Source organism: Macrobrachium nipponense, chromosome 41 (genome assembly GCF_015104395.2).
Source record: "Macrobrachium nipponense isolate FS-2020 chromosome 41, ASM1510439v2, whole genome shotgun sequence".
Taxonomy (NCBI): domain Eukaryota; kingdom Metazoa; phylum Arthropoda; class Malacostraca; order Decapoda; family Palaemonidae; genus Macrobrachium; species Macrobrachium nipponense.
Genome location: NC_061102.1, coordinates 44,543,161 through 44,556,818, shown reverse-complemented (window position 1 = coordinate 44,556,818; position 13,658 = coordinate 44,543,161). Strand labels below are relative to the sequence as shown.

Below are 13,658 nucleotides of genomic sequence, written 5' to 3'. Positions count from 1 at the left end.
ACATCAGCTCGGTCAGCTACCAAAACCAGCTACTGAATATTCTCAAACTTGACTTTTGCATTTGACTTATAGGAGTGTGATACAGACACTATGTGAATATATATATATATATATATATATATATATATATATATATATATATATATATATATATATATATATATATATATATATATATATATATTAGTAAATAAAAATTCATGATGTACATGAATTGATTCAAGTAATAAAATATAAAACAATGATATTGGTAAATAATAGTGATCACGGATATATAATGATACAGTTTTTCACTTCATCTCATTAAGATACATATGCTACAGAAAATACTAATGTACTCTGATAATTGCATAGAATGAAGATTAACATGATAAAAATCATATTTTAACTGATAAAAAATTTCATATATGAATTGATAAAATTATTAATGTTTATGCTGATTGATTCGTTGATTTTTATGCAAAATGTTATATATCTGATACATTAATCAATATACTAACTCATATAACTGCAGATATTGGTAAGATAAAAGGTAACAGATTGATTATAGGCTACCTGATTTGTTTATACATATGTATATGGATTCATATAATTATGATTAATATATGTGCACTTTAAATAGATTCCTATTGCGTACACGCAAAGATATATTCGATTCCGTTATTTATGATCATTTTATATATAGATTCCTAGTGGCGTACACGCAAAAAATATATTTCGATTCTGTTATTTATGATCCATTAATATATAGGATATTCCATGATACCTTTACTTATCCTATATCGGATTACATGACCGAGGTTATACTACTTCACTTTTAACTAACGTTCGAACAACTTTTCGTCCATTACACAGTTCCAGACAACCACCTATAGCCCAATGAAACGCCTATTTTCACAGGGTTAAAACAAGGGGAAAATTTTGCCTGGGCGGTCCAACGGTTCTATTTTGCGCTCAATACTTATTCTCTGCATCCTAAGCTACACGATTACGTTCGCGATGAATAAAAAAAACATCCCCAGCACGAGTCCTTCGCCAGCAAAGTAGAGTTGAATATCCTTCGGGTCGTAATTGTCGGAAGTATGTCCTTTTCGTAGTCAATTCCGACAGCCGCCGGAGCATTCCGCATTAAAACGAGATTAACGACGAGATACGGTGTCGGTCGAAGAAGTCCATGAAATTCCTTTCACATTGTAGGCGGTTGTTACTTGACTGTAGTCGTCCGCTGCGACGAACGATTTCTTGAAGTTTCGATGTGAAATTCTCGTACTGCAGGATACTGTAACCAGGTTCCATTAATCAGCCTGCAAGTGAAATTATACTTGTCACAAGGGCAAAGTAAATTCAGACGACATCCAAATACAGGGGAGGGAAGAGAGCCATTTAGACCAGACTTAACCCACATGAATTCGCTGATATTTTGGAATTCAAAAGAGTCCGCTGTACAAACTTTTTTATCCATGGCATTAACAATGAGTGAACCTATCCAGGTCTATGATGACTGTAAAAATATCCATGATTATAACAAATAAACAGATATCAATACAAATCCCAAAGAAAATTCGATATTACTGGTAGTAAGTTACTAGACAAAGAAGTGTGAAACGGAGCTATTTGTAAGATTGCCAGGCAACATAAGAGTCAAAGAGAAGATTAATCATGATTCTGTATTTCTCTATGCTAACTGAAATTAAGTTGTGATAAAATCTGATCCTATGTGCCCTAACAAAAGTTTCATATTCAATTTTCTCGCGCGCATCCTCTGAGGTTAATTTTAAAAACTTTATTAATAGGTAGGAGATGCAACGAAAAAAACCCACTATGTAACTAATTTCTAAATAAACTTTGGGTTTTTCAAGAAATGTGGACATTTTCCCATGAATGTTTTACTTGAATTGTAATAGGCTAATGTTGCAAGTAAATATTTCACATATATATCTTGATACTTCTAAATGTCTATGAGGTTCAGAAAAAATTAATTCATTTTGATGTTATAGAAATTCTATTTCCTTATTTTGTTTATTAATTTTAAAATGATTGCAACTCCTTAGCTAAAGTTGCATTGCGCACACCGATAGACACTTGTACCTAACGTCTGCCTTGCCCATGAGAAGTTCGGGCTAAGCATTCCTTTCTCCAGTCAATCTGTTTTGCAAGCAGAGACGACACACAGATGAAGCCTGTGTAAGCAGATTATTGAGGTTAAAAGGAACAAATGCTGATACGGCAATGATGACGTCGTCACTTGGCAGGAGATTGCTCTCAGCCAGCTAAGAGTTACGTTACTTGCTGTAACAAATACGACTTTAGGATAAATTTTTGTTTTTTAATACTCGACCCCACATGAGAAGAATGTCTGAAAAAAAAACAGTACCAAAACTGAACAATATATTAGTTTCATGTTTGGAAAACTGCATGATTATGTTTAAATTAAATATACCTTATTCAACTAATGAAAAAGGTTTCCATACAAATTCTATATATATTATTAGCCCTGTATAAGATTCATATAGGATTATTTCATAGATAACATTTTCACTTCTAGACTTCCTGACTTTAAAATCTCTTTTATTTTATTTTATTTATTTATTTATTTATTATTATTATTATTATTATTATTTTTTTTTTTTTTTTTTTTTATATATTGACTACGAATATAAATCACCGGGACAGACAATATGTCAGTAGGTTTTGATATGTGTTTAACTTTTAGCTTATTTGTCATTACTAAAGCGTTAAGTTAGAGTTCAAATCTTTACGCATATATATTTGGATATTTAATTATCTGTGTTACGTTTTTGCTTATTGATTTTATCGTGATTCCTTTTTTATTATAATTTGTAACCCTTCCGACTTCTTACGGAGTGTATTATATTGACTCCACTTGTATCCATATTTATTTATTTTTTTATTTTATTTATTTATTTATATATATATATTTGTATGATTAAATTAATCGTTGGCTTGAATATGTGGAAAAGTGTTTCTAGCGGCGTACCGTATAAGGCTACTTGCGGCATCAATTCTATAGATACAAGATATAAATGATAAAGGTATTTAAAACCGCGAGAACCGCTATAATCCAGTTCGGATCCAATATCACGAGTTGTAACTCGTAAGACATTGACACTTCCTATTTAATTATCCGGTATTCTACCAAACCGATTGACTCTGGGTGATAAAATATATTATTTGGTTTTCTTAATGGAAAGGAATTCACACAACGTGTTAAGGAGATTATTATTGATTTACACCACCCGAGTCACAGATTATTATGTGTTGAATTCCATATTTACTGATTTAGCACTCATAAATATTCCTAACGCACTCAATTGCGGTGTTTGTTTTAGTGCTATTAATTCTATATAACGTGTCAAGGAACTATTAACACTAAGAAGTGTTTATTCCCTCTGTCAGACTCGTAATTCTGTTAATAATTCTACGTATATTCTTTCAAGGATTGATTTGGCACAGGATAGGCCCTTAACTGACAGGTGTCTTAGTGTGTCCCTTGTTTTCATGACACGTGTTACAATCAGTTATGTGCTTTTTATATCTGTAAGCATTGTAGGCCAGTAAAACAGTGATTTGGCTTTCTGTGACATAGGAGGGAACCCTGGATGACGGAATGCAACCAGTTTATGACGATTGGTATGAGAGAGATTATTACTACTACCTGGTCGTTAGTCCTCTGCTGTGTGTCTTCGGGTTTTCCTCGTCACAGACCTACATAGAACATTACATTTGATTACATTATTCTGATACACATACTATAAATATACTTTTGCTTTAGGGTTTCTGCTCGAAGTGTTTATTGTTTTTGCCTAGCCACTGACCCTGTTTCCGTTTCGAAGTGTTTATTGTTTGGTGTTTATTGTTTTGCTTATCGCTGTTGACACTTGCTTTGTTCAGTTTGTAACAGTTCTGCGCTCCGACCCAGATATTCAATGCTCGCGATCTCTTGGGTTAAGGAATTTTCTTGTTTAGATACGGTTTTAACAATAGGCACGGATGTTTCTATATCTTTTAGTCCAATTAATGGTTCTTTGCTGTATGGTGCGGGATTGCGGGATATGCGTCAGCTATGATATTTGCTTTCCCAGGTAGATATCTTATCTTGGCTCCAATAACCTGAATGATCATTTGTCACCGAGTTCCTTTTGGACTGTGATTAAAGCCTTTGAAAAACTCGGTAAAGGACTCATGTTCAGTAAGGACTTTATCAGGATAGCCATAGATTATGAACTTAAAATGTACTAGTGTTAAAGATACCTAGCCCTTCCTTGCCTATTACTGCATATTTACTTTCAGAGGGCTTTAGTTTACGTGAATAAAAAGCTATAGGGAAGAACTGTTTATCATATTACTGAAGTAGTATCCCTCTTACCCCTTGGTCTGAGGCGTCTGTTGCAAGAAAAAAAAATCCTTATTTAAATCAGGGATTTTTAAGTTAGGTAAGCTGCATTTTACGCTTTTAAGATATCGAACGCCTGTTGATGCTTTTCAGACCATAATAAATCTACGCTCTTCTTCGTAAGATCTGTTAAAGGAGCTGTCATGATTGAAGAGTTACATATTTACATACGATTGTAATACCCACTACAGCGCAAAAGTGCTGTATCCCCCTTTTACGTTAATAGGTACCGGAAAGTTATGAATAGCCGACACCTTACCATAGACTACTTTAAGACCTTGACTAGACACATAAAACCTAGATCAACATGTTCGGTTTTAAAAAACTCACATTTAGATATTTTACTCTGAGATTATTTGTCTTTGTCTCTGTAGCACTAGCTCTACTTTATGTGAATGTACTTCTAAGGTATTAGAAAAGATTACAAGACCAACCATATAAGCATGTAGGGTATCCCTTAAAGTCTCCAAACACTATATTATAATTGGGGCGCAACGTAAGCCGGAGGCATACGTAAAAATTGATAATGTCCCCTGAGTGTGCTGAAAACGGTGTATGAGGTACAATCACTTAGGTAATGGTATCTGGTAAAAGCATTTAAGTAAGTCCTAGTTGGTGAAAAAAATTTATTCTAACCTAACAGAGATAAAATGTCGTCGTCACAATCCGCACTGGAAAACTATCGGGAGTCGTTTCCTTGTTTAAGCGACAGAATCTACGCAGATACGCGAAATCCGATCTTTTATGGCATGACATTTGAGGGAAAAATTATATGGGCTTATTTGATTTCCTAATGACTCCTATTACTAACATTTTTCAACTTCGTCATTTATCTCTATTTTGAAATTTCATTGAGAATCTATACCAAGGTACGTAAATAGCTTTATGTTTGTCCTTAGACCGTGTTTTGTGTTAAATTACATCCGTTTTTCCCAGAGATCACTCGCTAGTGGAGAAACTTCCTGGTATTCAGGTAAAAGATAAAAAAAAATTTCTGCTGAATCACCTCTGCTTGAATGACTTTACTGATATTACTTTAGATAGATTATCAGAGAGATTCATCCACGACTGGTTGGGCGTGATTAAAAATTAGCAACAAAAAAAAATGCGATATTTATAACTTCCGTATCCACGACATGTATACTTTTAGGGCTTTGTTCGCGGAAATCGTTATATTTCAGAGTGTCGGGAAGGATTAAAATTTCATTTCCCAGCAAAGTCTTTTTACACGCACTAAGACATTCGAGGGTGCATGCTTCTCGAGATTTTGCGTGCAAAGTGCGACTGCGGTTGTGGGAGAATTCTGTTGGGTCATTTGAACAATGTTACGATTTATGAGACAAATGTATAGTTCCTTTATATAAGTTATTATTTGATTAACTGTCTCATTTTTGTTCAAACGGATTTTAATATGTTTGAAGGTTTATAGGATTTCCCTTTGATAAACACGCCTTATTTTGCAGGATGTAAGTTAATATTTTGTATACCCCTAGATGAATCTTACAATTACACTAGATACAGATCAATGTTTTTTATAACTATAGAGGTATCTGTAAACGCTCGCTTATCCGGACTTCTCATTAGGGAAGTTCGAACAACAGCGGTGAGTCCGTAATACAGGATATTACGTGTACTAAAGGAATAAACAAGATATTCTAATTTTTACGGCGCTTACAGTCGGGCTTTATCCACCACTACTTATAATAACTTACGTATTAAAAAAAAACGAAAACCTGCTCTGATTACTTTATACGGTCGTGTGTTTCATAGGAAAAATCCTTTTTAATTCAAAAAGATATCGGTATGTATGAACCAACATCGCTTTTCCCCACTCTGCTAGAGTCGCTTATTGTATGGAATTTGCTATGCTTTGAACACTTCGGCAGTTTTTTACTGACCTTGACCGCTTGACTAGGTGACACAGTCACCGAGTTTGCTTGTTTGATTCTGAACGGGCTACTGTTTTCTATTTTTTTTTTTTTTGTAATAATTAAAGATCCTTCTCTTTATTACCATCGCAACGTATTGTGTGTTTTTAGCATATGTTTGCTGGTTACGTATAAAGCAATGAATGACGAACTATTAGGAACTGAGCGATTAATAATAAGACAAGTTATCACTACTGCATTCAATATTAACTGTTCGTACTTCATTCTTTGCTAAAATTTGAAATAGTGAGGGATCCTGGTCGGCGCATTTAGCCTGATGAAAGTTTTTTACAGACATGTTATTCCTTGCAATCCAGCCATATTTTAAAAGTTAAGTTGAGTCATTGAGGTTCGATATTTTATATAACTCAAAAAACTCAAGGCTAAAACTGCGATCGGGACTTTGCAAAGGAGCATTTATTGTCATGACCCGAAATAGTGTTACCTCTAATTTATCTAGATTTGTACGGGTGTTCCACTTGTTTTTGTGTGTTTTCTAATCACTACGGTGCTTAACGACCCTAATCCATGTATCTGTATAAATACAGACGTCCACTGCGTAAACGCATATTCACTGTTTAATATGATTTGTTACGTAAGGGATTAATAATCACCCAAAATGATAAAATTAACATAGTATATGATTATGATATTTCAGTAGAACTTCTGGAAACAGACACTCAAAGATAAAAACTCGCAGTAGCAATATCTCAATGATGTAGATAATTTCTGTAAAAAAAATAAGATTAAGAATGTCTCGTAACTTCAGCCACAGGAATAACGAAATTCGACCTGCAAAGGAAACACTCAAAGTTACCCCAAATGAATAAAAAATTGTACTTAGCTTGCTTTTGTGGGAAGTCACGGTGTTCCGATAATGACACACGGCCTTGGTCCTCCTTCTCTATTTAGCGGACGACCTGGTTTGGCTTCAGTTTCCCCCGTGCGCGTTGTTTCGATGATTCGAGCCCTTGAAAGATCCGATGCTGCAGACGCGTTCGGTTTGTTTCTTGGAGTGCCGGAAACGCTCACTAACGATGTTTTCTTGAATGATTCTAATGAGAGACGAAGCTTGCGTTGTCGTAGGAAAAAGGACACGTCGTTTTGTTACTTTGAAGTTATTCACTAACCGATGATACTAAGTTGGTTGAAGAATCTCTTGCTTTCGTCGTCGTTAAAGAGTTCTTGTTGTTTTCTGAAGTCGCTCACTAACGATGATACTATGTTGCTTGAAGAATCTGCTGCTTCCGTCGTCGTTGACTTCTTATGATACATGATTTATTATTCTGGTTTTTCTTCGTAGGACGTTGTAGAGTTCTTCTGGTACGCTGGCCACCAATATTAGGGCTTGTGCCTTGTATGATAAGGCGCCCTATGAGGTAATGTTAGACTAGCGATAATCTTACGCTAAGTCGGTTGGTATTGCACTTCCATCTTCAATGGAGTGTCTGGGGGTTTGTAGATCATTTACGAAGTCGGTATTATCTTGTTGGTTATTACGACGATGTGTTAAACTCATGGTGAGGAGGTTCTTGTGACACTAAGTATATAAAAAATTATATATTCTTCTGAAGTTTTACATGGTGAAGATCAGATATGATTGTACAAGTCTTCTAATAACGATAGCTTGATCACTTCTGCCAATGATGATGGCTAATCCTATTCCTCTACATGATAAAGCTTAGGTAAAGAGGTACAGGTCTTCTAATGACGATAGCTAACTCTGTTCTCCTGTCTACCATCTCTGTTACAAGTTATGAAGGAGCAGACAGTAGTTCGAACATATGAAAACATACATACAAATGACATAGTTTCATACGAACACACAATCAAATGAGACACGCTACAGATCACGTAGGCCGTTTGAATCATAGGTCGGGGTAGTTGTCTCAAGCAGGGAGCTTGGACTGTTTCAAAACAAATGAATGACCACAGATGACGGCATGTCAACTTAGCCTACATACTTATTGTATACGTCATCTTTAGCGTCTTTAGTCTGATCACATTCCTGCAAGCAATCTTTTATATATATGGACTAACATTCCATATTTTTATTATGTAAACACTTACATATATATATATAAATATATATATATATATATATATATATATATATATATATATATATATATATATATATATATGTGTATCTATATATGATATATAGATATTAAATTATATATATATATATATATACAATATATATATATATATATATAGATAGAGATATATATATATTTATATATATAAATATGGATATATATATATAGCATATATATAATATCTATATATATACATATATAATATATATATATATATATATATATATATATATATATATATATATATATAATATACATATATATATATATATATATATATATATATATATATATATATATATATATATATATATATGTATATAGATATATAGATATATAATATATATATATATATATATATATATATATATATATATATATATAATAATATATATATATAAATATATATATATATATATGCTATATTATAGATATATATATATATATATATATACTTATATAGTATATATATATATATATATATATATATATATATATATATATATATATTATATAATATATATATATATATATATATAGTTCATATATATATATATATATATGGTATATATATATATATATAATATTATATATATTTAATATATATATAATATATATATATATATATATATACTATATATATATATACTATATATATATATATATATATATATATATATATATATATATATATATATATATGTATGTATATATATACACGCACACATATGTATGTATGTGTGTATGTGTAAGTGTTTACATAATAAAAATATGGAATGTTAGTCCATATATATAAAAGATTGCTTGCAGGAATGTGATCAGACTAGAGACGCTAAAGATGACGTATACAATAAGTATGTAGGCTAAGATAACATGCCGTCACCTGTAGTCATTCGATTGTTTATAAACATTAGTCCAAGCTCCCTGCTTGAGACAACTACCCCGACCTATAATTCAAACGGCCTACGTGATCTGTAGCGTGTCTCATTTGATTGTGTGTTCGTATGAAACTATGTCATTTGTATGTATGTTCATATGTTCGAACTACTGTCTGTTCCTTCATAACTTGTAACAGAGATGGTAGACAAGGAGAACAGAGTTAGCTATCGTCATTAGAAGACCTGTACCTCTTTACCTAAGCTTTATCATGTAGAGGAATAGGATTAGCCATCATCATTGGCAGAAGTGATCAAGCTATCGTTATTAGAAGACTTGTACAATCATATCTGATCTTCAGCATGTAAAACTTCAGAAGAATACATATAGTTTTATATTTCGTGTTTTCTACAAGAACCTCCTCACCATGAGTTTAACACATCGTCGTAATAACCAACAAGATAATACCGACTTCGTAAATGATCTACAAACCCCCAGACACTCCATTGAAGATGGAAGTGCAATACCAACCGACTTAGCGTAAGATTATCGCTAGTCTAACATTACCTCATAGGGCGCCTTATCATACAAGGCACAAATGAAGAGGCAAAACAACTCAATACATTGATTGGGTTGCTTTATTGTTGCCAACGTTTCAAGACTCATATTCTAGGCTATAAAAACTAAAATTACATAAATTACAAACTTGTCCATCAAGATTAACATAAATTGTCATATAAAAAATAAGCAAGAGAAAGAAATATAGAATATAAAATAAAATAAAAACACGCAATTTATTAAACACTTAGTAAAATTTTTTTAAAAAATAAAATAAAAATTAAAACAAACCTTACAACCCTAGGTTCGGTTGCTGCAAGGCCTGCCAGAGCAAGAAGGAGTCGAGATAACCAAGGAAAGAAGATACGAGTGGGCGGCCTAAGCAATGTATGATGGAACTGCTGTAGTGTTGTTATTCAATATTGGAACATGTGCTTAGTGGTATGTTTGTGCATGTTTTTTTTTTATATTTGAAAGCTCTGGACTAGAAAGCTTCATCACTGTGCGGTAACTAATGCCTATGTGTGAGTCACATCGTACTTTGAGCAGTCGGTGAGTGCTTCCAATGTAAGTCTGTTCATTGCGCGAACAACCAGTATACAAGTAAACTAAGACAGACCGCATCAAAGTAGGGAATTTTTCTTTGTGTCAAAAGAATCCACCTATGGTTTTTGGATTCCTTATGACGAATTTCACATTAACTGTTGGGAAATGCTGCAAATTGGAGGGGACGATGAAGAAGTGATGGAAAGCTAAACTGGACTTGGAGTTTCTCCAATATTGTCAGATTAACCAAGTTGTACCCAACTTCGTTAAATTCAAATTATACAGAAGTTCATTATACATTACAAAAGTTTACCACGACAGTACCAATACTTTATTGTCCATTGAAGTACGTGCAAAGGAGAGATTGATTGATAAACATGGAATTAGCTCTCCTGGATTCAGTGTGAACTTAAGAATGTAGAAATAAACTTCGGAAGTACTTGTTCAAAGTCCCAGTTTCACTCATCTTCTACCGTGGATTTAAGGATATATATATTATATATATATATATATATATATATATATATATATATATATATATATATATATATATATATATATATATATATGCACAGGGAGCAGGAGCAGGAACAAACATGGCGAAGTATTACAATTTATTCCGACACGTTTCGCATATTTTGAAAATTGTCTAAAAATTATTTACAAACTAGTTAAGATAAAAACCGATACTTCACACATAGATAAAAATGCACTAACAATTGACAAAACAACATAAGATATTAAAAGCACATATGTTAATTAAAAGTTCAGATAGGAAATTAAAACAAAAAATTAGATAATTAAATTAGCAAAATACAAAGTTAAAAAAATATTTGAGGAGCACTGGGGGTCGACCTACCATGGTAAGAGATAAACAAAAACTAAAAGAATGTACACAGAAAGTCAGAAACGTAGGCCTCAGAAAGATACAAAGGGGTGGAGGTGGTCTGGTTGTTCAACTGCGGAACAAGTTGTTTAATAAAAAGGCTCTCGAGGATCAATAGTTCGTTTGGGCTGGAGGTTTGACCAACAATGATAAAATCATCATATTTAATGGGAACTTTACATTTTTTACTATGTTCACGTATACTGGACTGTTCGGGATTTGATAGTGAACATGCAGTACGGAAACTAACTCCCTTTTGGCAGTCTATGCGAACCCTCATCATCCTCTGAGAGGAACCCACGTAAGTTCCCAGACTACATCTGGGACAAGAATATTTGTACACTATACTAGAGGACATGAGGGGGCATAAACGATCTTTAAATCTAAACATGGATCCAATTGTTAGTGGATTAACAGGAATAAGTTTTACCTTTAATGCGCCAAAGTATTTTTGTACGAGTTTTGTAAATTCGGCCCTAAAGGAATCGTTGTGTAAATATGGGAATCGGGCATAAAAAGGAACCTTTGGAACATTTATTTCATTGGTGTTAGTGCATAACTCTTTATTAATGACCTTTTAAATAATCCTGTTGACGAGATTGGTGAGAAAGCAGTTATTGTTAAAATATGCTAAAAGAAAGGTAATTTCTTTTTGAAAGGCATGTCAGTTAGTAACTCCATTTTTACTCTTGTATATAGAGCCGTCTCCCTTACGTCTAACCGGCATGTCTTTCATAAAGAAATTACCTTTCTTTTAGCATATTTTAACGATAACTGCTTTCCCACCAAGCTCGTCAACAGGATTATTTACAAGGTTTGTTCTTGCTCCTGCTCCCTGTGCATTTTATAACTTTGGCTGACTCGCCTGCTTTCTCCGTTCATCTTCATATATATGTATATATATATATATTTGTATACATACCTATATATATATATATATATATATATATATATATATATATATATATATATATATATATGTATATAAAAACCCAACCATCTTTTATAAAGCATACTTGGCTAACCTCTTCCCACGTTTTAGCTGGCATTAGGTAAGAAGTGAAGTTCAGCTTGTTCTCCATTGCATGCAACAGCATGCCATCAGACCCATATATGATGGTCTCCTCTGTGCCGTCCTCCTTAGTCTCAACTCGGGCCATGAAATGAGGCGTGTGCTCCAGACTTGTCACGTTGATGACTCCACCGTGGAAACTTTTTCATTAGCCAAAAGCAAAGAAGATTCAGATTATTGCCTGAAACTGAATAAGAAGCCCCCCCCCCCCCCTCTCTCTCTCTCTCTCTCTATCTCTCTCTCTCTTCTCTCTATCTATCTATCTCTAATATATATATATATATATATATATATATATATATATATATATATATATATATATATATATATATGTATATATATATATATATATATATATTATATATATATATCTATATATTATATATATATATATATATATATATATATATATATATATATATATATATATATATATATATATATCTATCTATATATATAATATAATATATATATATATACTATTATATATATTATATATATATATATATATATACTATATATATATATATATATATATAATATATATATATATATATATATATATATATATATATATATATATATATATATATATATATATATATATACTATATATATATATATATATATATATATATATATATAAATATATATGGATTCTGTTGTTGCTTCTTAAAAATGAATTCTCTAGACTTTTATATGACGTGTATTGATAAAGACTCAGGTAGTGGGCTGACAAGTAAGGATAAAAGAGGATAATCATATGCTTTCATGGAAGAGTAATGGTGATTTAATTATTTTCTGTGGGATTTTCTTTAATTCAGTTTATTCCATTCTTATTTTAGCTATCTGGGAAAATAAAGATTGTAGTTTTGTATATCGAGAGTTTAAATTCACCGAAGAGTTAATGATACATTTTAGCTAGCTACAGGGATGACAGGTGATGGGAACAAAACCAAGTTAGGTTTGGCTATCAGATTCAGCAGGAACAATACAGGAAACAGCCGGCATTGCGTTCTATTTGTTTATGTGGCCAAACTTTGGTAGCTCCAGTGTATTTCCCAACTTCACATTTTGGACAAGTAAAACAGTAGACCACCAAAGACCGTATCAAAGTGGGAAACTGTGGCAGTAAAGAAACACAGACTTGGTTTTTTCTTCTTTACTTAAAAAATAATATATATATAATGGATACAGACACACAACGATCCTTTGGTGGAGAGGTAATAATCTCCTACAGGGCTTGACTTCAACTAACCACACATCCTCCCCACTC

The 13,658-nt window shown here is 32.4% G+C and overlaps 1 pseudogene; it reads right to left on the bottom strand.

Moving 5' to 3' along the window:
- LOC135212835 (uncharacterized) overlaps positions 1-13,658 on the bottom strand; it is a 45,872-nt pseudogene that overhangs the window by 16,486 nt on the left and 15,728 nt on the right.